Consider the following 23,151-nt stretch of genomic DNA (forward strand, 5'->3'; position numbering starts at 1 on the left):
TTTGATAACACCAAAATGAATGACTCTTTTCCAATGAGCTACAATATAGATAGTTAATAGGGAGATAATAGACTGGGAGAAGAGTCTCAGACTGCTTTGCAGTTCCAAGAGAGGTTTGATCGGGTTGATGAAGAGTTCTCAAGCCCATGTCCTCCACTGTCAGAGTCCCACACCTCCTCAGAGCTGTCCTGCATTAGGACCCCTGCTGTGCCTAGTCACGGGCTGGGAGTGGGTCACGAGATGTGTGGTTTCATTGCAAATGGGGTATAGATCCAGAGCGGCGGCAGCTGAGCCTTCAACAATTAGCAGAAAAACTGAGTGGCACATTTTTCATGGCCTCTGCAGAGACCTAAAAGTGAAATGTAAAACATAAATTTTTTTTTATGTTTTAATATATTTTAATATATATTTTATGTTTAAATATATTTTTTATCTAACAATATAAATATGAAACATACAAATGGCCCCGCAGGGTGGCTCACACCTGTAATCCCAGCACTTTGGGAGGTCCAGGCAAGAGGATCGCTTGAGCCCAGAAGTTCAAGACCAGCCTGGGCAACAAAGTGAGACCCTATTTCTAATAAAATAAAATAAAATAACTAGCTGGGTGTGGTGCCACACTCCTGGGGTCTTAGATACACGGGAGGCTAAGGCAGGAGGATGGTCTGAGCCCGGGAGGTCAAGGCTGCAGTGAGCCATGTTTGCACCACTACACTCAATCCTGGGTGACAGAGTAAGACCCTGTCTCAAAAACAAACAAACAAACAACAAAAAACCCCATACAAACAGAGAAAGCTTAAGCATTTCTTTTGTGTGTGATTAAGGGTTGGAAAAGGCATTGTTAAACAAAATCTCAAAAACCCAAAGAGTAAATCAAAAAGAAAAAGAAGTGAATTTGATAACACCCAAGTTAATGACCTTTTCCAATGGGGCATAATATAGATAGTTAATAGGTAGATAACAGATTGTGAGAAGACACTTGAAATAGCTATAACCAGTCGGGCGCGGTGGCTCACGCCTGTAATCCAGCACTTTGGGAGGCCGAGGCAGGCAGATCATGAGGTCAGGAGTTCAAGACCAGCCTGGCCAACATAGTGAAATTCCGTCTCTACTGAAAATACGAAAATTAGCCAGGCATGGTGGCAGGCGCCTGTAGTCCCAGCTACTCAGGAGGCTGAGGCAGGAGAATCACTTGAACCTGGGAGGCAGAGGTTGCAGTGAGCTGAGATTGTGCCACTGCACTTCAGCCAAGGCGACAAAGCAAAACTCCGTCTCAAAAAAAAAGAAAAAAGAAAAAGAAATATCTATAACCAATGAGGGACACATGTATAGAATACATAGGGCACTTCAGCAAATCAAGAAAAAGACAGTAATTGTACTGGGAAAATGGTCAAAAGAGCCAGCAATCTATAGAGAAAGTAACCCACAGACTCATAACAAGGATATAAAAATGCTCCATCTCATTAAGTCAAAGAGAGGCCAATTAAAACAAGAACATGTCCGTTTAGCCCGTTATACTGAAAAAATTAAAGAGCTAGTCAACACCAAGTGTGGATAGGGATATGGACACTTTTGTGGGGTTCTAGTGAAAGTGTAGGCTGGGGCAGGTGTCCTGGAGAATAATTTGGTGGTGTATCTTAAAAGTAAGTCTAGGCTGGGTGCAGTGGCTCACGCCTATAATCCCAGCACTTTGCGAGGCCAAGGTGGGCAGATCACCTGAGGTGAGGAGTTTGAGACCAACCTGGCCAACATGGTGAAACCCATCTCTACTTAAAATACAAAAATTTAGCTGGGCGTGGTGGTATGCACCTGTAATCCCAGCTACTCGGGAGGCCGAGGCAGGAGAGTCGCTTGAACCCAGAAGGTGGAGGTTGCAGTGAGCTGAGATTGCACCATTGCACTCCAGTCTGGGGGAGAAGGGCAAGACTTCATCTCAGAAAAAAAAAAAAAAAAAGTCTAAAAAACCAAACACCACATGTCCTCACTTATAAGTGGGAGCTGAACAATGAGAACACATGGACACAGGGAGGGGAACAACACACACTGGGGCCTGCCAGTTGGGGCAGGGAGAGGAAGAGCATCAGGAAAAGCTAATGCACACTGGGCTTAATACTAGGTGATGGGTTGATACGTGCAGCAAGCCACCATGGCACACGTTTACCTATGTAACAAACCTGCACATCCTGCACATGTACCTTGGAACTTAAAAAAAAAAAACTAAGTCTACAGTCTGAGCAGCATGGCAAGACCCGCCTCTACAAAAAAAAAAAAAAAAAAAATCCAAGCATTGTGGCATAAGCCTGTGATCCTGTTACTTGGGGGGTTAGAGGAGAGAATCCATTGAGCTCAGGAGGTAGAGGCTGTAGTAAGCCGTGTTTGAGTCACTATACTCCAGCCTAGGCAACAGAGCAAGACCTGTCTGTAAAAGAAAAAAAAAAAGGAAGTCCATGCACCCTATGACCCATCAGTTTTCCTCCCAGTTGTGTATCCCAAGTAAATTCTGAGCTGGATCCATAAGGGAACAGTATAGTGCATAGTGCATAGTGCATAGTGTATGGTGCATAGTGCATAGTGTACAGTGCATAGTGTATGGTGCATAGTGCATAGTGTATAGTGCATAGTGCATAGTGTATAGTGTATAGTGTATAGTGCATAGTGTATAGTGTATAGTGCATAGTGCATAGTGTACGGTGCATAGTGCATAGTGTATAGTGCATAGTGTATGGTGCATAGTGCATAGTGTATAGTGCATAGTGTATAGTGCATAGTGCATAGTGTATAGTGTATAGTGTATAGTGTATGGTGCATAGTGTATAGTGCACAGTGCATAGTGTATGGTGCATAGTGCCTAGTGTGTAGTGTGTAGTGCATAGTGCATAGTGCATAGCGTACAGTGTATAGTGTGTAGTGCATAGTGTATAGTGTATAGTGTGTAGTGCATAGTGTATAGTGTGTAGTGTGTACTGTATATAGTGCATAGTGTATAGTGTGTAGTGCATAATGTATAGTGCATAGTGTATAGTGCATAGTGCATAGTGTATGGTGCATAGTGCATAGTGTATAGTGTGTAGTGCATAGTGCATAGCGTATAGTGTATAGTGTGTAGTGCATAGTGTATAGTGCATAGTGTATGGTGCATAGTGCATAGTGTATAGTGTGTAGTGCATAGTGCATAGCGTATAGTGTATAGTGTGTAGTGCATAGTGTATAGTGTATAGCGTGTAGTGCATAGTGTAGTGTAGTGCGTACTGTATATAGTGCGTAGTGTATAGTGTGTAGTGCATGTGTAGTGCATAGTGCACAGTGCATAGTGTATAGTGCATAGTGCATAGTGCAGTGTACAGTGCATAGCGCATAGGGTATAGTGCATAGTATATAGTGTACGGTGTACAATGTATAGTGTATAGTGCATAGTGTATAGTGTATAGTGCATAGTGCATAATGTATAGTGCATAGTGTACAGTGTACAATGTATAGTGCATAGTGTACAGTGTATAGTGCATAGTGTGTAGTGCATAGTGCATAATGTATAGTGTATAGTGCATAGTGCATAGTGTATAGTGCACAGTGTACAGTGTACAACGTATAGTGCGTAGTGTATAGTGTATAGTGTGTAGTGCATAGTGCATAGTGTATAGTGTATAGTGCATAGTGCAGTGTATAGTGCATAGTGCATAATGTATAGTCCATAGTGCATAGTGTACAGTGTACAATGTATAGTCCATAGTGTATAGTGTATGGTGTGTAGTGCATAGTGCATAGTGTATAGTGCATACTGTACAGCGTACAATGTGTAGTGCATAGTATATATAGTGTGCAGTGTACAGTGCATAGAGTACAGTGTATAGTGTACAGTGATGTTTATCACAATGTTACTTCTGGTGCTACTGCGGGTGTCAATCCCTGAGAGAGTGGAAAGTAGATTAGGGTAGGTTCACATTACAGAACAATTCTCAGCAGCTAGATGGAGCTTCATAACGATGTTGAATGGGGGGGAAAGTAAGAAACAGATTGCCACCTATAACATAATTCCACTTACATAAATTAAAAATACACACATATACATTTTGCAAGGAAACATACAGACCAAAGGATACACATGATATGCATGGCAATGGTTGCTTATGTGCAAGGAGGAAACTGGATGTGGGGAATGAAGATAAAAGGGAACAAACAGGGCGGGTATGGTGGCTCACGCCTGTAATCCCAGCACTTTGGGAGGCCGAGGTGGGCGGATCACTTGAGGTCAGGAGGTCAAGACCAGCCTAGCCAACATGGTGAAACTCGTCTCTACTGAAAATACAAAAACTAGCCAGGTGTGGTGGCTTGTGCCTGTAATCCCAGCTACTCGGGAGGCTGAGGCAGGAGAATTGCTTGAACCTGGGAGGCAGAGGTTCCAGTGAGATGAGATTGTGCCACTGCACTCCAGCTTGGGCGACAGAGCAAGACTCCATCTCAAGAAAAAAATAAAAATTAAAAATTAAAAAAAGGGAACAAACAAATGCAAGTATAAAAAATTAGAGAGGGCCCCTGCACAAACCATGGATAGTAATGTGACTAACTCAGCCCTTGGGACCTGTTGTGGGCTGAATTTATTCCCCCAAACATTGACATGTTGATGTCCTAACTTGCAGTTCCTCAGAATGTGACTACGTATAAGGTCACTGCAGATGTAATTAGTTAAAATGAGGTCATGCTGGAATAGGGTGTGCTCCCAACTCAATGTTACTGGTGTAGTTATAATATGGGGAAATTTTGGACACAGAGACAAGTTCACAGGGAGAATGTCGTGTGAACATGAAGGCAGAGAACAGTGTGATGCATCTCAAGCCAAGGAACGAAGCAGGAGGAGGGGTTGAGCCTCAGGATGGCCAGCCAAACTCCAGAAGCTGGGGGAGAGGCAGGGACCAGATCTCCTCCAAGCCTTCAGAAGGAACCAACCCTGCTGACACATTGATCTTGGACTTCTAGCCTCTAGAACTGTGAGACAATAAATTTTACTCCAATTGTTGGAATAACAGCAAACCAAGATGGCGGCCAGCCCTGTGGGCGCTTGAGCTACCATGGACATCGAGCCATGCAGCAAGAGTAGCTCTTGGCCCCTGACACTGCTCCCATTTAGCCTTAGTCTTAGCCTAAGTCTTGAAAGATTTATTCTAAGCTTTTTTTTTTTTTGAGACAAGGTCTCACTCTGTTGCCCAGACTGGAGTGCAGTGACAGGATCATGGCTCGCTGCAGCTTCCAACTCCTGAGCTCAAGTGATCCTCCCGCCTCAGACACCCAAATTGCTGGAAATACAGGTGTGAACCACTATGCTTGGCTAATTTTTAAAATTTTTTTGTAATTTTTAAAAATTTTTTGTAAAATTTTTTTCTTGAACTCCTGGTTTCCAGGGGGTCACCTGCCTCGGCCTCTCAAAGTGCTGGGATTGGCCGGGTGTGGTGGCTCACACCTGTAATCCCAACACTTTGGGAGGCCAAGGCGGGCAGATCACGAGGTCAGGAGATCAAGACCATCCTGGCTAACACAGTGAAACAGTGAAACCCCATCTCTACTAAAAATACAAAAAAAAAAGTAGCCGGGCGTGGTGGTGGGCGCCTGTAGTCCCAGCGACTCAGGAGATTGCGGCAGGAGAATGGCATGAACCCGGAAGGCGGAGCTTGCAGTGAGCTGAGATCGCGCCACTGCGCTCCAGCCTGGGCGACAGAGTGAGACTCCGTCTCAAAAACAAAAACAAACAAACAAAAAACTGCTGGGATTACCGGTGTGAGCCACCGAGCCTGGCCTGTTCCTGTCTTTTGACCTTGAAGTAGAGGTTTCAAGGGCCCTCTTATCCATCCTATCTCCTGGGGGTAGCAGAGTTCTTAAAAACTTGGGAGACAGGCCCATAAGCACAACCTGAGTAAGCAGGCGGTGTGGTGGAAGGAACGGAGGTGTGCATTTGGTAGGGGCAGTGGGCTCAGGGCATGGGCCTTTAATGCCATCCTGGGGGTCCCAAGAATACTTCCTGGGGGGGATCACATTGGAGTTGAGTCTTGGAGGAAGAACAGGTATGATCTGGGTGACGGAGAAAGGAAAGCATTCTTGGCCACCTCCAGCCTCCACGGTGGTGTAGGTTGTCAGGAACAGAAGCGAACATCTTCTAGCTCAGGTAAAAGTGGAATTTTTGTGTGTGTTATTTTTACTTTTTAGAGGAAGGGTCTTACTCAGTCACTCAGGCTGGAGTGCAGTGGCAAGATCGTGGCTCACTGCAGGTTCAATGTTCTGGGGTCAAGTGATCCTCCTGCCTCAGCCACTCAAGTAGCTGGTACTTCAGTTGCATGCCACCGTGTCTGACTAATTTTCATTTTTTTTAGAGATGGGGTCTTGCTATGTTGCCCAGGCTTGTCTTGAACTCCTGGCCCCAAGCAATCCCCCTGCCTCAGCCTCCCGAAGTGTGGGGATTACAGGCGTGAAAAAGTGGAATTTATTGAAAAGATACAGGGGCATCTTCCAGACCCAAGCAGGCCTCCTGGGCAATGGGTTAGTCCTGCAGATCTCCTTCCTCTCTGTTGCCACAGCTGCTCCTTGCCGGTCTGGGCATGCCGGCTTCCTCAGCAAGGCTCTTAGTAGCTCTTCCTGCTTAACCTCTGCTGTCCAGAGTGCTGCTGATGGCCACGGCTGGGTCCAACTCCACATTATCCCCCCAGGGACCAGCACAGTCCCATCTTATTGCACAACCCCTGAAGGCACCTGTTTGAGGTGTTTTCTAAGTGATCTGCCTCTCCTGGAGTACAGCAGTTTGAATGATCCCCCTGCACCTGTGTAAAGTTGCAATCCTCCACCAACACAATGAATCTCAGTCTTGGGGTCTCTCAGTTCAAATTTTCAACTGGGGTCTCTCAGTTCAAATTCTCAAGAAGGAGAATCTGGCTGGTTCAGTGTGAGGAAGGTTTTCAGCCCTGATCCAGGTCCAATCAGGGTGTGTGTGTGTGTGTGTGTGTGTGTGTGTGTGTGTGTGTGTGTGTTTGGCTTGATTCACAGTGAGTAGCCCGGGCTGAAGGCAGATTCTCTAAGAAGGGGTTGTAGCAGTTGGGATCCTGGCGGGAAACAGTAGCACCCTCCAAGGGATAATTAAAAAGACAGGTGTGAGCAGCTTCAGAGAAAAAAACAGGTGCTGAAGCACCTAAGGACTAGTGAGCTGCGGGGATCTGTGATCACCTCTGAGTGTGAAGAGTGAGTGAGGGGAACCATTACTAACAGCACGGGTGGGACAGGCCACGCAGCAGGAGCTGTGCATCACGGCCAGGCCAGGCCAGGTGGGAAGGCTCTTCCTCGCTCACCTGACCCTGCCGCACTTTGGTGAAATCCAAGAGGAGGGAGAGGACATGCTTAGCAGGTGTGGCTTAGAGGGGAGTCCAGACAGAGAAGGGCAAATGGAGAATGACCAGCACAGGCTGCAGAGGCCATCTGGTGCGGAAGGAGAGGAGACGGCCTGAGCCAACGAAGGGCGGTGTGAAGCCTCTGGGCGTTCCTTGGTACTGGAGGACACGGTGCTAGACAGCAAGGGGAAACTGATGCGCTAGAGAGGCCAGGGCTGCAGAGGGCCTTGGGGACTACCAGCAGAAGCTCAGACCCCATCCTGTAGGGGATGCCCACTAATGGCAGGGCACCTGGCCAGGAAGCTGCCGCACAGACAGCTGAAAGCTAAAGCCAAAAAGCAATTCAAGTGGATGAACTTCGGGCACAGAGTGGGAAATATTTTTGACTGGTGGTGTCCTTCTAAAGGCCTCTGAATCCCACAACATTCAGAAGGCCTTTTGTTTATGAGGGACAGAAATCCAACGAAACTAGCATTGGCCAAAATAGTTATTACTTCATGGAACTTGGAAGGCCAGGGCAAAGCTGGTTTCAGGGACTCTGGAAATGCAGAAGATAGCAGCATGAATTTCTCTTTCCATCTCCGTTTCTGTCTCTTTCACTCTTTAACTCGACTTGTCACACACCTTGCTGTAGGACAGGGGAAGGGAGAGGCCACAGCCTCCTCATCGCAGTTTAGTGACCCCAAAGGAAAGAAAAAAATTGCTTTTTTAAAAAAAAAAACACCCATCTCTAAAAACCCAGAGGAGCACTCTAGTCCAGCTCAAGTCACAGGTCCACTCTAGACCAACCATGTCTGCTTGTTAAAGCAAACGAAATATGGCCTGAGAAGGACTCCGTACTTACATATTTGAGTCCTTGTGGACGAACGGTAACCCCGCTTAACAGGCACGCAAAATTGAAAACTTAACTTAGTAGTATGCACCTGTAACAATAGCTGAGTATTGGCCAATCCCAGCAGCCATGCTTCAACCACTCATAGACTGCTGAGTGTTCAAACTGTTCAAATAAGGCAAACGCCGAGCTGCAACCAATCTCACTGTTTCTGTACCTCACTTCCGACTCCTATACGTCAGTTTTGTTTTTTTGTTGTTGTTTGTTTTTTGGAGACCAAGTCTCACTTTGTTGCCCAGGGTGGAGTGTAGTGGCACAATCTCAGCTCGCTACAACCTCTACTTCCCAGGTTCAAGTGATTCTCCTGCCTCAGCCTCCTAAGTATCTTGGATTGTAGGTGCCTGCCACCATGCCCGGCTAATTTTTGTATTTTTAGTAGAGACAGAGTTTCACCATGTTGGCTGGGCTGGTCTTGAACTCCTGACCTCAAGCCATCTACCTGCCTTGGCCTCCCAAAGTGCTGGGATTATAGAAGTGAGCTACTGCGCCAGGCCACTGTACTTTGTCTATAAATTTGTTCTGACCCCTAGAGTCTCTCTGAATCTGCTGTGATTCTGGAGGCTGCCTCATTCGTGAATTCTTTCTCTCTTTTTTCTTTGCTCAATTAAATTTCATCTCATTGAACTTAAGTTTTCTTTTAACAACCTCCATGATGGGCATCTCAGATTGGCCAGGCCTGGTCCACCTGCTGTGGCCTGGGGCTGGTACTGTGACTGTGAGGACTATCAGCACTGAAAGAATTGAGGAAGGGCGGTTCACCTATTCAGAAGGCCAGGGTGAGATGTCACACAGCCAAATGCAGCAGATGTCCCCCACCACGTGCATCCCGTCAGCATGCCTGCCTACGCAGGGCTCAGCCCTTTCCTGCTCAGACAGGCCAGCCAGGAAGCCCCGTCACAGGGAGGCTCCAGGGTGCTGTGTGGAAGGTAGTGGTCTGAATAGTGTCTGTTAAGCAAACGACAAAAATCAACCCCAGAGAAGTAGAAAACATCTTGGTGGCCCAGCCTGGTAAGTGGCGGAAGATGGTGGTAGAGCTGTCTTTGCCTGTCATCTTCGGCCTCTTCTAGCAAGCCACTGGTGGTCCATAATGAGATAACAATGACCATTCTTCTTCCAGACAGTGTAGAAACAGTGACAATGTGGTTATGGCCCCCTGCAGAGTGAGCAGTTGATGAGCTCTGCGTATGGCTGCTCTCCTCCACGGCAGAACGCATTCCTGCAGGGTGAGGTCATGGAATCAAGGAAGGTCAGGGTCTGGGGGACTTCCTGGGTCAGAGCTCCAGACCAGCACTGCTCCCCCTGCCCTCCTCCTTAGGTCTCTCATCACTGGTGGTCTCAGAAATCTCTGAAGACATGTGAATCCCTGCCCTGGTGTGAATGCAAAGGGACGAGTTTGTTTCTGTGAAGTAGTCTGCAGATTCGTGGAACTCAGAGAACCCAGATCCTTCCCCATTTCCCTCGACCACTCCATCTCTGGACCCCATGCAGACTATGCTCGGGTGGTGACACAGAAGAATTTAGTGTTTGGTGGATCCGTTTCTGGAAGTGATGAATGCTGACAGCTGGCACGTAACAGTTATCAAAAATAACATTAACTGGAGTAGGCTCTGTGCCACTTAAGAGCTTAATGTCTCACTGAATTCACCCCAAATCCCCATGAGCTACCATTGTTATTAGCCCTATGTTGCAGGTAAGGAGACTAAGGCTCATCCAGTTAGTATGATGAAACCTACATTCAAACTCTGGTCTGTTTGAATCTAGAACTCTTAGCTTCCCCCCAGCGACTGTGTCAGAACAGAGGAAACAGCTCAATTTCCACCTCCCTCCTAAGCCTTCATGGCTCTAGACCTATGTTTATAAAGGTTGTTCACTGCTCAAGGGCGCAGGAGGGTTTGGGGCTGGTGGACAGGGGCCAAAACACAGCCCAGGGGCGCCATTTTTCTAAGTCTCACCAAGGCCCTATACTGACCAGCGGCGGCCCTACCCAGTACCATCCAGGGCCTGCTCCGAATACTGACAACAGCCACGGTGCTGGCTACTGACACATCTGGCCCCCCTTAACTATGGCTGCCCCGCACTGTGACCCAATTGGTTCCCATGACAAAACCTGTTATTCCCATAACCCACCCAGCACCTTTTCGTCCCTAGGCTCTTGCTCCTTTGGTTCCCTCTGCCTGGAATAGCCTCTCCCCAGCCGCCTCGCCTGGTTCTATTAGGTTGGTGCAAAAATCATAGCGGTTTTAATGGCAAAAACTGTGATGACTTTTGCACCAACCTAATATTTCATAAAACCTACCTTTCCTTTAAAACCCAGCCTGATGCCTACTCCTTCAAAATGCCTTTCATATACCACAGTTCGACTTCATCTCGCTCTGCCTCCTCTCCCAGAGCTTTTGTGTTCGTGCTGGATGGAGCCCATCATACTCAGGCTCGCAATAACGGCCACCTACCTAGTGAGTGAGCATTTACTAGGCGCAGGGCTCTGGGCTAAACGCTGTCCATACTTCATCTCCTTGATTCTTCACGTCACAGATGTCATTATGCCCATTTCACAGAGGAAGAAACTGAGGCTTGGAGGACCTAAAGCCTTGTTTCAGCAGGAAACGCAATAAGGCCTTCTGATTTTCAAGCTGCCTCCTACTAGGGCTGGCTTTCCCTAGATGTCATGACTAGGTGTGAAGTGTGAGCTACCTGAAGGCAGACGCCAGGGCGGTCCCCCGCAATCCCGGAGGCGGGTTTCTGCAAATGTTCAGCCCAGGAAGGAGGGCTGCCCTGGCCCCCAGCTTTCCGCCCCTTCCTAGGTGAGCCGCAACTCCAAGGCTCCCAAGTAGGCCCTTCACTCACGCGGGCCCCAGCGGCTCCTTGGGAAACAGGATCGCTGCTCTGTGGCCGCCCACAGAGAGACCCTCGGGGGTCGCCAGGCAAGCGAAGGGCAGAAACGACTCGGGGGGTGCAAAGGGGAGGGCGCTCGAACCACACCCAGCCTCCTCCAGCTTGTTTACGCCTCTCCGCCGTGTCCCTCCGCCCGCCAGTCACGTGACCACCCGCCCCGCCCCTTGGGCTCTCGCTTGGCTCCTCCCGCCGCGCCGGCCCTTCTTTTTGCCTCCTTCGCGGAGTCACAAGATCTCTTAGCAGCCTCCTTTCGGGATCCTTCCGCCTGGCCCCGCCCCCTTCTATTAAATCCCTCCTTGCTTTTTTTTTCTCGTCCAACCCCCATTGTGAGTTATGAGTGGGAGAGCCTCTTCCTTCCGGCGAGGTTGCCGAGCGCGGCCGTCTGTCCTTCCTTTCGAGAAGGAGGGGAGCGCTGGAGGGGGACTCTTTTTCGTGGCGGAGGCCGCCGACGGCCTTGGCCCTTTCACGACGGGGGAGGTGCTGTACGTCCAACATGGCGGCGCCCTGTAGGTTGGAGGGACTGTGAGGTAAACAGCTGAGGGGGAGGAGACGGTGGGTGAGTATGGGGGTGTCTCCCCCTCCTTTTTATGGGGGCTTCCTGGGGCAGCCTCGGCACCATGCCTCCAGTCGGGGAGGCTCGGAGGGGCTGGAGCAAGAGGCTCACTGGCTTGGTAGGGATCCCGGGGAAGGGGGGGGGGTCGGAGAGCTCTCCCCTCCCTCTTATTACGCGCTATCTCCGGCGGGCCCGGCCGGGACTGGCGGGTCTCTGGGGAGGAGAGACGAGCCGGACGGGCACTTCGCCCCTCCTTGGCGCCCGAGGAACGGCTGCACCCCGGGCCTCGGTCCCTCGGGCAGGGGTGAGGTGGGCCCCTTCGTCAGCCCCTCACTTGGTGGGGTGACAGGTTCACGCTAGGTGCGGAGGGCACGGTAGAGACCCTTGGCGGGAGGGGAAGGGTCGCGAGGGTAGGGCTGGTCCTAGAACTTAAAGAGAGGGGTCGGGGTAGAGGGGCGTGGAGAATGAATGGAGGTTGCCTGTGGGGATCAAGGACTCGCCCGGACTCGGTGTCTCCGCTGAAATTTGCATGACTGTTGTGCCTCGCTCTGGGTGTACTTGTGGGTGTTTAATTGATGGTGAAAGACAGTTACCTTAAAGTCGGCAAAGGTGATTCCTAAGAGACAGCTATTTGCAGAGCCACTCCTAGGCGTTCATTCATTCATTTGAGGAACTGGAGGATGAAGAGCCTGCAGTCGGAGGGACCTTGTAGAATTAAAGCTCTTTCTTTGTGTTTCCTGTTAAAGAGTTTTGCTTTGTGTGTTTTGGATTTGTGGTGGGGACTTGGGAGGGGACGCGGTCCTCCTAACTAAGAACAACAGCTAACGTTAATGGAGTGCTTGCTCTCTATGTGCCAGGCACTGTGGAGGTGCTTAGCAGTCATTATCTCCTTTGGTCCTCACGACAAAGAGAAGAGGCAGCCACTATTAACACCTCCAGTCTTCTCAAATGAAGAAACTGAGGCCCGGAGAGAGCAGGGTACTTTGCGTAAGATCACACCCCAATTGTATCTGAGCCAGGACTGGAACTGCTGGGATCTGACTGACTCCAAAGATATGACTCTTAAATTTATCTGTTATTGGATCAAAGCTGACCTGTACGTGATTAAAATTTTATCATTTAGCCACGGTTTATGCACGTGTGTTCTGTTTAATGTTAAAGTGGGGGGATGCACTTGGCTTATCCGCCTTAGCTTTTGTTTGGGATGGCAGTGTTGTGCATGTAAATTTGTTAGTCTAAATTAGGCTAAAAAGTACTTGATATTTTAATAAAACTGATGAGTTTACTGCAGAAAGAAGTCCTGCTAAAATCCTTGCTGGCTTTTCTTTTTTTTTTTTTTTTTTAAATAGAAAGCATAGAAATAACACTTCACGTTGCATAGAGTAAGCTATAAAAGTGCTAAAATAGAATAATACTCTTCTGAGATACTTTGATTTATAATTTTGGGATCAACTTGGAGTCATCTGAATTCAAACAGCCTGGCAAAGTGGAGCTGTAAATTTTGGGAAGCATTATAAAACCTAATCTTTGGGGAGCCTTCGATTTACCGAGCAACCACCTGTGATTCTTAAGTTGAGCATTCCTGAGTAAACCTGGAATATGCAAATGTGAAAACTGATTTAGGGTCGTGTAGGGAAATGTACCTTTAACAGTCATGCATCAGGCAAATGAGGCTCCTCAGAAACACTGAAACATTCTTTGCTATTGCCCTGGGGAGCTGCAGAATCTTCCTCTAACCACCTGGTGTAAACTTAAGGGGTATTTATAGAAGATGTAAACGGAAAATATCCTCTTACTAAAGTTAATATCTTATCCAAAACACTCTTACATCACGTGCCTAGAAGGGCAGATGATGTAAACTTTCTCTGCTTCATACATTTCCTGGTGTCATAAACACTTGGGATGTTCCTGAATTCCTGGTTAGAAAGCAGGTGGCTACCGGCCTTTTTGTTTCGTAAAATTAGAGTGCTTCAAGTCCTGTGACTCAGTTGTCCTCTTCCTCACTGGATTAAGAGTAAAAACTGATACTGCTACTGTTGTGGTGTAATATGATGCCTTCTGTGCATGCCTGGTTTCACTTGTGAGATGAAACTTAACAGTCTTACTAGGGCAAATCTAATATATACCTCTGTATGTAATGTTTGCAGAATAATGAACTTGCTGGAAACAAGAGATCTGACACCATAGTGCTCATGAGAACCTCGATGTACAGATATTTGGCACTATAGTAGGTAGACCTACATATTCGGACACCTTGTGTATGTATTTTGGAAGAAGACTGATTCTGATGTGCACCAGAGGTTGAGGACCACTGGCTTCAAGTATCAATCTGGCTATTTTCATTTATTATTTATCGCAGAGGTATTTCTTAAAATAGCTTCTGGCCTCTTATGTATGTAGTGTTGGGTGAATTTTGGGCTCTGAATTAGAGCTGGCTTGATCTTATAGCTCTGTCTTCATGTGAAGTTTGTTAGGCTACAGGTATGTTTATTTCTGGGTTCCAGGCCCATAGTGAACTAAAATTAGCTTTTCCTGGAATTAATTGGATATTCTTGAATGCCGATGAGCCACATACAGCAATATCTCAACCATTTCAGGCTCTCCTAAAGAGTCAGATAGCTTTTGACCTTCAGTGGGTCACTTAAGTTCTCTGAGCCTCAGTGTCTTCATCGGTGAAGTAAAAGTTGGAATGTAAATTAATGAGTATTTCTAGGCCTACATTTCTGTGATTTAAAGTCCTTTGGGGTGTCATTTAAACATTCTGACTAAATCGATTGAGGCAACGTGTTAATGGTTCTGTAATAACCAAATTGGTGGCTTTGCGCCTACCCTGTTGGGTGAAGATCTGTTTAGCATTTATCCTTTCCTTTACATCATAATACTTTTTTAAAAGGTAATTCCCTATAAGTTTCCCGTGCTATAAATCTCTGAAAGGTTAGTCTTTGCATTGGTTTTGTCATTTAAGTAGCCGAAGGCATGAAAGAAAGTGTACTTAGTAGCATTAAAATCTGTGGCTGTTTGCTTGAAGTGTGTCTATGTAGCATACACTCAAACACTGAGTTTGTTTTTTTAACCTCAGATCATGAATTGGTAACTAATATAATTTGGATGGCATGAAATACTCATTCTCCATTTAAGTTCATCTGAAAGAGGTAAACTGTCAACAATTTGAGATTATTCTTTCTCTGGTTTACTTTTTAAGCGTGTAGTTGCTAGAATTTAGTAACCTTATGTCTGTTTTCATGGGGGAGAATAAAAATTCAAATTTTACACGCTGTATATAAAATATACTGTCTCAGGACCTTGTCAGTTTCTTGTCCTTTCTCTTGTTCAGTGCTAACTTTTGTTATGAACAGGGAATCAGCAAAAGGTAACAATACTTTTTACAGTTGAATGAATTCAGATTTACACCTAGTAAGTAAAATGCCTTAAAAACTGCTTTAGTCCAAGATAAAGCATAGTAGTTACTGCCCTACAACTCACAGGTCACTCTCTTAAGTAAATATGATGGCAGTAGAGGCCGGGAAGTGTTTGAGTAACAAAGGACAGTTTTGCCCTTCTGTTAGTGATGTGATGGAAGACACAGAGGGGAGCTGTAGGAAGAGCAGAGGCAGTGACCTTAATGGCTGCAATAATTAAGACTGCTACTTTGAGTAGTTCACAGAGCATAGTAACAAACTTGAACTGTATCCATTTTAAGTTACACAGTGGTTTTATCAATGTTTCAAATAGCAGTTGTTAAATGGATAGACTGCTAAGCATTATGTACCCAGCAGTACATTTTTGTCAAGTAGTAATATTGTTACAATAAAGTTTATATTTTTTGAGTACTCATGTGCCAAACACTGTGGTATTTTACATGTCTGATTCCCCATTAACTTCTTACAGCCTTAAGAGGCAGCATGGGAGGACGAAACAGGCTTAGAGTAAGTTGCCTAAAGTTACTTATTCGGTGGCTGAGCTGGAATATGAACCTTTTTGGTTGACGCCACAGCCCAAACATTTAGTCTTCCTCTGTGATAAACTGCTTCATCTGCTGACCTCATAAATTAACTCACAGGTCAGGTCCGTGGTTCTTAACTTTGGTGGTGGTAGGAAGGTGTGTGGACTCAGTTCCCCTCTGAAAATCTGTGGGAAGCTGTGGACCATATTTCTCTTCTACCCTTCATGTCCCATCATCACCAAAAAAATTCATACAGACATGGAATTTTGGATATGGCTTCAGGGACTTTATGGACCCAGCTTGAAACCCAGCTGATCATTTTAGATAGATTACTGCTCTAAAAATGGACTTAGGCTTTATTAAAAACAATTTTTTTGTTTTTTAACTAGTAGGCAGGAAAGGCCCAAGTCAGAAGGTGGCCTTATGTACCGTCTGGGTTATAAATTATTTTGTTAAACTTCTGTAGTATACCCAGGTATGTAATCTGCTAAGTGCTCGTCAGGCTTGGCGTTCGGTCTGTGCTGGTACCTTTAGCACCTGGGAGAATTCCATTGAGCCTTCTTCCCAAGGTTTATGCACGATATATATGTTTTTCCTTTTGAACCTCAATGGAGGTATATTAATGAATGAATGTTTTTTACCTTCATCCTTCTTCTTCCTAGACCAGTGGTTGTGAACCTTTAGTGGACATCAGAATTACCTAGAAGACCCCACCCCCAAAGTATCTAATTCAGAGATCTGGGGAAAGGCCTGAGAATGTACATTTCTAACAAATACCCAGGTGATGCTCCTGCTAGTGGTGCCAGGACCACATTTTGAGAACCACTGCCCTAGACTATCAAACTACACCCTTTTTCCCTAGAATACTTCTATTTCGGTCCTGTAAACCTGAAACCTAAAGATATCTCACAGTTTGCTTTATATTTCTTTTAGGAGAAGCTCTGGGTAGTGTCTTTTTGAAATATACATGGTATCTGTTCAGCCTGTATTTTCTTAGTAAATAGTGTTGTTCCTGTTAATAGAAAGTCAAAACATAAGCATTATTTATTGAAGAGATACGCCTTACCACAATCAAGCTCTGGCCTGATACGCAAGTTACTAGAAAATTCTTCACCTTTGCGATAGGATGTAAGCTTTAGCAAACCATCCATCAAGGCCCCTAATGGCAGAAATTCTGAATGGAGAATCTGGCAAGTTGGAGCTCTCCTACCCCAGTTTGTCCTTGAGAGGGACTCCCACTGCTGAGACCTTTTAAATCACACATGACTACATGTGTTGGCAGGTTTTACCATCAGCTGTTTTACCCTCACATAGTAAGTAGTTATTTCCTACCCTTTTCTCCTTCCTTCTAGGCACTGATAGGAAGAGAGAATGGGAGCAAGTATCTTACCCTTTTTAGATGCATTTGTGCTGAAGGCGCCTTGGTTCACTTGATAGAATATTACCCTAAGAAGTCACCTGAGAATTCCTGAGCCAGAGCAGAGCATTAACCTAACAGTGTAACGTTTCTGCTCTATCTAACTGTACCTGATAATAAAATAGTCCATCCATGCCTGGACCTGTGTCTGAATTGTCCTTGAATTTTTATGGATAAAAAATTGGATATAGAAAACAAGTTATAGTGAAGAGACATCTGCCTTCATTTACACATGTAGTGCGTTTTTACATCATAGACAAATGTGTACAAAATTATCTTAGGCAAATTGATCTGCAGTCACCTATTTTATGTTACCTACAATCCTGAGGAGTCGTGGAGGGTAGTGTCTAGGCCACATATCACAGCACTTGGTTTTGAAAAGTTCGAATATTCCCCTGTAATTTCAGATAAACCCTTTCTAAAGACATCTTAGGTGTCTGCCACTAGTATTTTCAAAAGGTATATATACCCCTTGGCTCTCACAGCTCATAATGCATCTTGGCTAGGGCAGAGATATGTGAAAAAAAATGGCATACGGGTCCTGCTATTGACAGCTATCCATGGCTGTTAGGCTGGAGTTCATGTGTAATCCTAGGCATATAAGCCATCCGTCTGTAAACACCTAAAGAATGATATTAGTTAAGATGAATGGTGAAAACAGATTGACCTATGTGCCTTCTGTTTCATCTCTAAAAATACTTAAAACACAGAGCCCTTATCTTGTTCCGCAAACCTACATTTTATTCAAAAAGGTTGCTTATAGAAGTGAAATTATAATGATGAACATAAGTGAGAACACAACTTTTGGGTCCAATATGAAAGGGGAAAAAAATCTAGATCTGGAGTCAGATTTCTTTTTAAATTTGGCTTTCGAAGGTAAGGACATGGATTGATACTGGTGTTCTGCTCTGCCAGGTGTTTCCATCTGCACTCCTCCCTTCCCTTCAGGAGGTTCACAAATCACATCTCACTTTACTGACCACAGTGATGGTGCCTGGTAGCACCCCCCGTAGGGCAGGATTGAAATACAAATGAATAAGTCAATAAACACTTAAAAATATAAATAAGAGTAGAATAGTAGGTAGCCTTTGACATACCAACATAAAATTGCTACCAATTTAGTACCATTATCATTTTTAGTGCAGTGATAAAGAATTTAAAAGTCTTAACATTGAGCATTGGACAGAAACATTCTGCTAGGTAGGGGGTGGTGGCTCACGCCTGTAATCCCAGCACTGTGGGAGGCTGAGATGGATGGATCACTTGAGTCCAGGATTTCTAGACCAGCCTGGGCAACATAGGGAGACCCTGTCTCTATAAAAAATACAAAAATTAGCCGGGCATGGTGGTGTGTGCCTGTATTCCCAGCTACTTGGGAGGTTGAGGTGGGATGATTGCTGGAGCCTGGGAGGCAAAGGTCGCAGTGAACCGTGAGCCACGGTCAGGCCACTGCACTCCAGCCTGGGCGACAGAGCGGGGCTCTGTCTCAAAAAACAAAACAAAAAAACCAACCACCACCACCTTTTGGTGGTGTGCACTACTTTCCTAGAGTAGATCCTTGATGGAGGACAGGGGTTGTGACTGGCCAGTCTACAGGATCTCATCTGGTGTAGATCCTAATTTTACTCTTGCCTTAGATAGTTCTTCTCAGGTGAAATGTCCAACACGGATTAGTTGCAAGAGGAAGTCTATATGACTCACTGGACTAACTGCTTATTTTAAGATTCTGATTTTAAGATTAGAGGCTCCTGCACTTTATTTATTTATTTATCTATTTATTTTGAGATGGAGTTTTGCTCTTGTTGCCCAGGCTGGAGTGCAATGGCATGATCTCTGCTCACTGCAACCTCCACCTCCTGCGTTCCAGTGATTCTCCTGCCTCAGCCTCCCGAGTAGCTGGGATTACAGGCATGCGCCACCATGCCTGGCTAGTTTTGTGTTTTCAGTAGAGACTGGGTTTCTCCATGTTGGTTAGGCTGGTCTCAAACTCCCAACCTCAGGTGATCTGCCCACCTTGGCCTCCCAAAGTGCTGGGATTACAGGCGTGAGCCACTGCGCGCGGCCTGGGCTCCTGCACTTTAACTCAAGCCCTGTGACTTGCATTGAGTGCGACCAGGCAAGCACTCCCTGTCAGAATGGTATGATCCCTCTTTTCCGGAGGACCAGCATGCCTGCAGCACTGTTCACAGGCTTGCAGGTGCCACTGAAGAGACCAGTGGAGTTTAATGTCTGGAATGTGTTCCACGTGGAAATAGAATTACCCTGTCATCTGGAACAGTGATTTTAATTGTTAGAGAGTTCCTCAGTCCACTAGTTTGACTTTGGCCATGGTTGTACATTTAAGAAGTTGGTTCAAGTTTTTTCCGTGTTTAGGGTAATTGGGTGTCCATAGTATATGAAACTCAGCTTTCACACTCTATTCAACTCTGGAATGGCTGCCAAAGAAGCTGATTACATCTTACCCGATCTGAGCAGGGTGTATTTGCCTCTTGTGTGCCAGGATAGACCCTAGGTGTCCCAGATGGTTCCTGTCCTTATGGAGTTTACAATCTAGTGATCAGATTGTACCTAAATATAGTTTGAAGGACCCATATTTTAAAAGCAAACTAGAATGTATTGATATATACTCATTTAGCATTGATATTTAATACAAGTTAATTTGGACAAAGTGGGGTAAAAGGGGGAAGAAAATAGAAAAATGGTAGCTGTTCACAAATATTTTATGTCTGTTATAGAAGGATTAAATTTAAGTCATGCTACCTGAAGGCAGAATTAGGCTTTGGACATTTATTTAAGAAATACTGGCCAGGTGCAGTGGCTCACATCTGTAATACTAGCACCTTGGGAGGCCTTGATGGGAGGATTGCTTGAGGCTAGGAGTTTGGGCATAGCCTGGGCAACATAGTGAGACCCCATCTTTAAAAAAAAAAAATAGTCGGGCATGGTGGTGTGCGCCTGTATTCCTAGCTCCTCTGGAGACTGAGATGGGAGGATCGCTTGAGCCTAGGAGTTTGAGGTTGCAGTGAACTATGATGGCGCCACTGTACTCTAGTCTAAGAGTTAGACCCTGTCTGTAAAAGAGAAAGAGAGAAAGAAAAGAAAGAAAAAGAAAAGAAAGATTTTAACTCCTAGTCATTCCATCAAGAAGTGCCAGACACCATGGTAGCTGCTTGAAATACAGCACTGAGTAAGCTGCAGTCTCTCCCTGGATATAACTTCTAGTGAAGGAGACATGTTCAGTAATTAATCGAGCTTATTTAATTGGGTTGTGGTAAGTGACACAAGAAATATAGGCTGCAAGAGCATAACAGGGGACCTGACCTAGTCTGGAAGGTGGGAGTGGGAGGGAAGTGGAGCCTAGGAGGGCTTCTCCGAGGAAGTGAGCATTTAAGCTGAGATTTTAAGGATGAAGAGTGAGTTTAGGAGGAGCCAAAGGTAGAGTCTCTTAGGCTCAGGAATGGGGAGCATGTGGCTTGACCAAGGAACTGAAAGGCCAGTGAGGCAAGGTGGTGGGGAGGGTTGCGGAAGGGTGAGGACTGTAGGAACTGTGGCAGGCAGTGAGGGCCTCCTGGCCCACTCAGTGCTTTGTGCCCCTCACTGTCCTGGACCTGCCTCACATGGCTCCTCCGGTAACTTCGGTGTGCCCCACATTGTGCCGAGGGCAATAGGATGCATCATCTCATGTAATCCCCACAAGCCTTATGAGCTTGATGCCATCATTATTCTAACTTTACAGACAAGGTAACTTACAGTTAGACCTTGGAGACTTAAGATAAATAGCCAAATGTTACACACTAATAAGTTGCAGAGCTTGGATTTTAACCCGGAACTCTCTAATTCTAGGGCCTATCCTGCCCATTCATTTATACCTCTAACAGACATTAACAAAAGACAGAGATTACAAGTTCAGCACAATATAAAGAATTTTCCAGCAACCAGCTGTTCAGAAATGTAGACGGGGAGAGGCACGTGCTTCCAGTGATTATGAGTGTTCATTCCAGTGGAAACGTGATGGCCACCTGTTGGGGACAGCGGAGGAAGAAGCTTGTGCCAGATGAACCCCTAACTCACTTCTGATTGCATCTGGGATTTTGCTTCATTGTGCATATGTTTTCTTCCTTCAGTGACCATGAAAGACACCAGGTTGACAGCACTGGAAACTGAAGTACCAGTTGTCCCTAGAACAGGTAAGGTCTAACCAGGCCAGTGGTTAGAGGAAGATGGGAGGGAATTATCTTGCTCATGGTTGTGCATTCAGGGATTTAACATTTACAGTTTTAGCTACTTGCCAGGAACTGGACCATCTATGGCATGAAGTAATTAGCATTACTGATGATTATTAGTTGCTTATTCAGTGCCTGACACTGTGCAAAGTGCATTGTATGGATTACTTTTCTTCTTCACAGCCACACTTTCGGTGTATCCCCATTTTACAGGTGAGGATTCAGGTTCAAAGATGTCACGTAGTTTTCCTAAAGACGTATAGCTAGTACTTGGTGGACTCAATTCAGCTCTGTTGAGCAGCAAAGTTTGGTTTTAACCACTTCATTAAATTAAAGCCTGTGTGCTGACACAGTCATTTAACTAGTGCAGAGGTTCTTAACCCTGGCTGCACCTTAGAAATCCGCATGGGTTTATAAAAACAAACCAAATGTGATATGCTCCAGACTTTCTGTAAGCTCTCCAGGTGATTCTAATGTACATCCTGGGCCGAGAACCCTTGAGCTGGTGAGTGAGCATTTGCATCTTAACATGGCTATATCTGTTGTCTTACATTAATTTTTGAGAGATAAGTTATATGCTATAGTAGTTTTTAGGAATTGGAGGATCCTGTCTCAGAATATATCCTTCATAAATGTTGAGGTGCTGGCATTTCCGTGGATGGAATTTCCTCTTAGTGGCCTAACTGATCACTGAACTGTAATTTTGGTTTAGCAGTAATAGTGCCAAGTGCAACAGAGTTGTGTATAGGAAGGGTGTAGGGAAGACAGGAGGTGCTTGGTCTGCTGTCTTTATACATGGATAGCTGTGTGACTCATGCCAAGGCTCAGTGGTTGCTGTTTACTGTATTCTGTCACTGTCTGCCTCACCTCTGTCATAGGAATTGTGAAATAAGGTAGAGATTTTTGTCTTACAGCTCTACATCAGTTCGTAAGTAGGGTCTTGATACAAACTGTAGACTGTCTAACAAGAAAGTTAAGTATTGTTCTCTCACATGTAGGGAAAATTTTCTGAGTTTGATTTTTCATTTTCAGTGTTTTTGTGTGTGCTTCATACTGTTCCTTTTTTAGAAGTCCACTGTATGTGAATTTGAACCCAAAGTCAAAGGGTTAAGTGTTCAGATCATTGAGGTCCAAGCTAAATATCACCATCATAAAATGTAAATTCTGAGATACAAAAGTAAATCTCAAATTTTATTAAACATTTTTCACCATAGTAATTGTATTGCATTTTAGTAGTCAGATTTTAGAAGTTCGAAAATTTATTATAGGAGAAATACTTTGTGGACACTACTGGCTGCTAGGTTACTCCTGTGGTCACTATGTCACAGGTGTGTAATATCATCTCAGCTGGCACACAGCCTCATTGGTAACATTTTTGGACAAAGCAGAATTCAGGAAAGTTTCTGGTAGTTGGTTTTCTGGAAGGAACCTTGTACCTGGGATTCATAGCTTGGCAAGCCTCAAAGATCCTTACTCTAAAGTTACTAAAAATTGTTGGCTGCCTTTAGCAATTGTTTTTATTTTGAAACAAAAAACCCCCCAACTTTTAATAGCATTTTTCTTTTTTCATGGAATACTCTTGCTTATACTTTTGTCCTCATTTTTAAGACATTTTTGGCCAGGTGTGGTGGCTCACACCTGTAATCCCAGCACTTTGGGAGGCCAAGGTGGGAGGATCACCTGAGGTCAGGAGTTCGAGACCAGCCTGGCCAACATGGTAAAACCCCGTCTCTACTAAAAATACAAAAATTAGCTAGGCATGGTGGTGTGCGCCTGTGATCTCAGCTACTTGGGAGGCTGAGGCAGGAGAATCGCTTGAACCCAGGAGATGGAGGTTGCAGTGGGCCAAGATTGTGCCGTTGCACTCCAG

At 45.4% G+C, this 23,151-nt stretch overlaps 1 protein-coding gene and 1 long non-coding RNA gene across 5 annotated transcripts in view; one reads left to right on the forward strand and one right to left on the reverse strand.

Moving 5' to 3' along the window:
• LOC112608731 lies at nt 1-9,190 on the reverse strand. Its single transcript, XR_003116045.1, has 2 exons — nt 9,013-9,190; nt 1-349 (listed from the first exon to the last, which is right to left on the reverse strand). It is a non-coding gene; the product is annotated as an uncharacterized LOC112608731 (long non-coding RNA).
• A 2,420-nt stretch (nt 9,191-11,610) lies between these two features.
• Nucleotides 11,611-23,151, forward strand: part of TSC1 (TSC complex subunit 1) — a 54,037-nt gene continuing 42,496 nt past the window's right edge. For all 4 annotated transcript variants that reach the window (XM_025359092.1, XM_025359093.1, XM_025359094.1 and 1 more), the window contains exons 1-2: nt 11,611-11,701; nt 21,183-21,245. The gene's annotated coding sequence lies outside the window, so the exon portion shown is untranslated. The remainder of the gene's footprint in view (nt 11,702-21,182; nt 21,246-23,151) is intronic.

This window comes from Theropithecus gelada, chromosome 15, assembly GCF_003255815.1.
Source record: "Theropithecus gelada isolate Dixy chromosome 15, Tgel_1.0, whole genome shotgun sequence".
Lineage (NCBI taxonomy): Eukaryota > Metazoa > Chordata > Mammalia > Primates > Cercopithecidae > Theropithecus > Theropithecus gelada.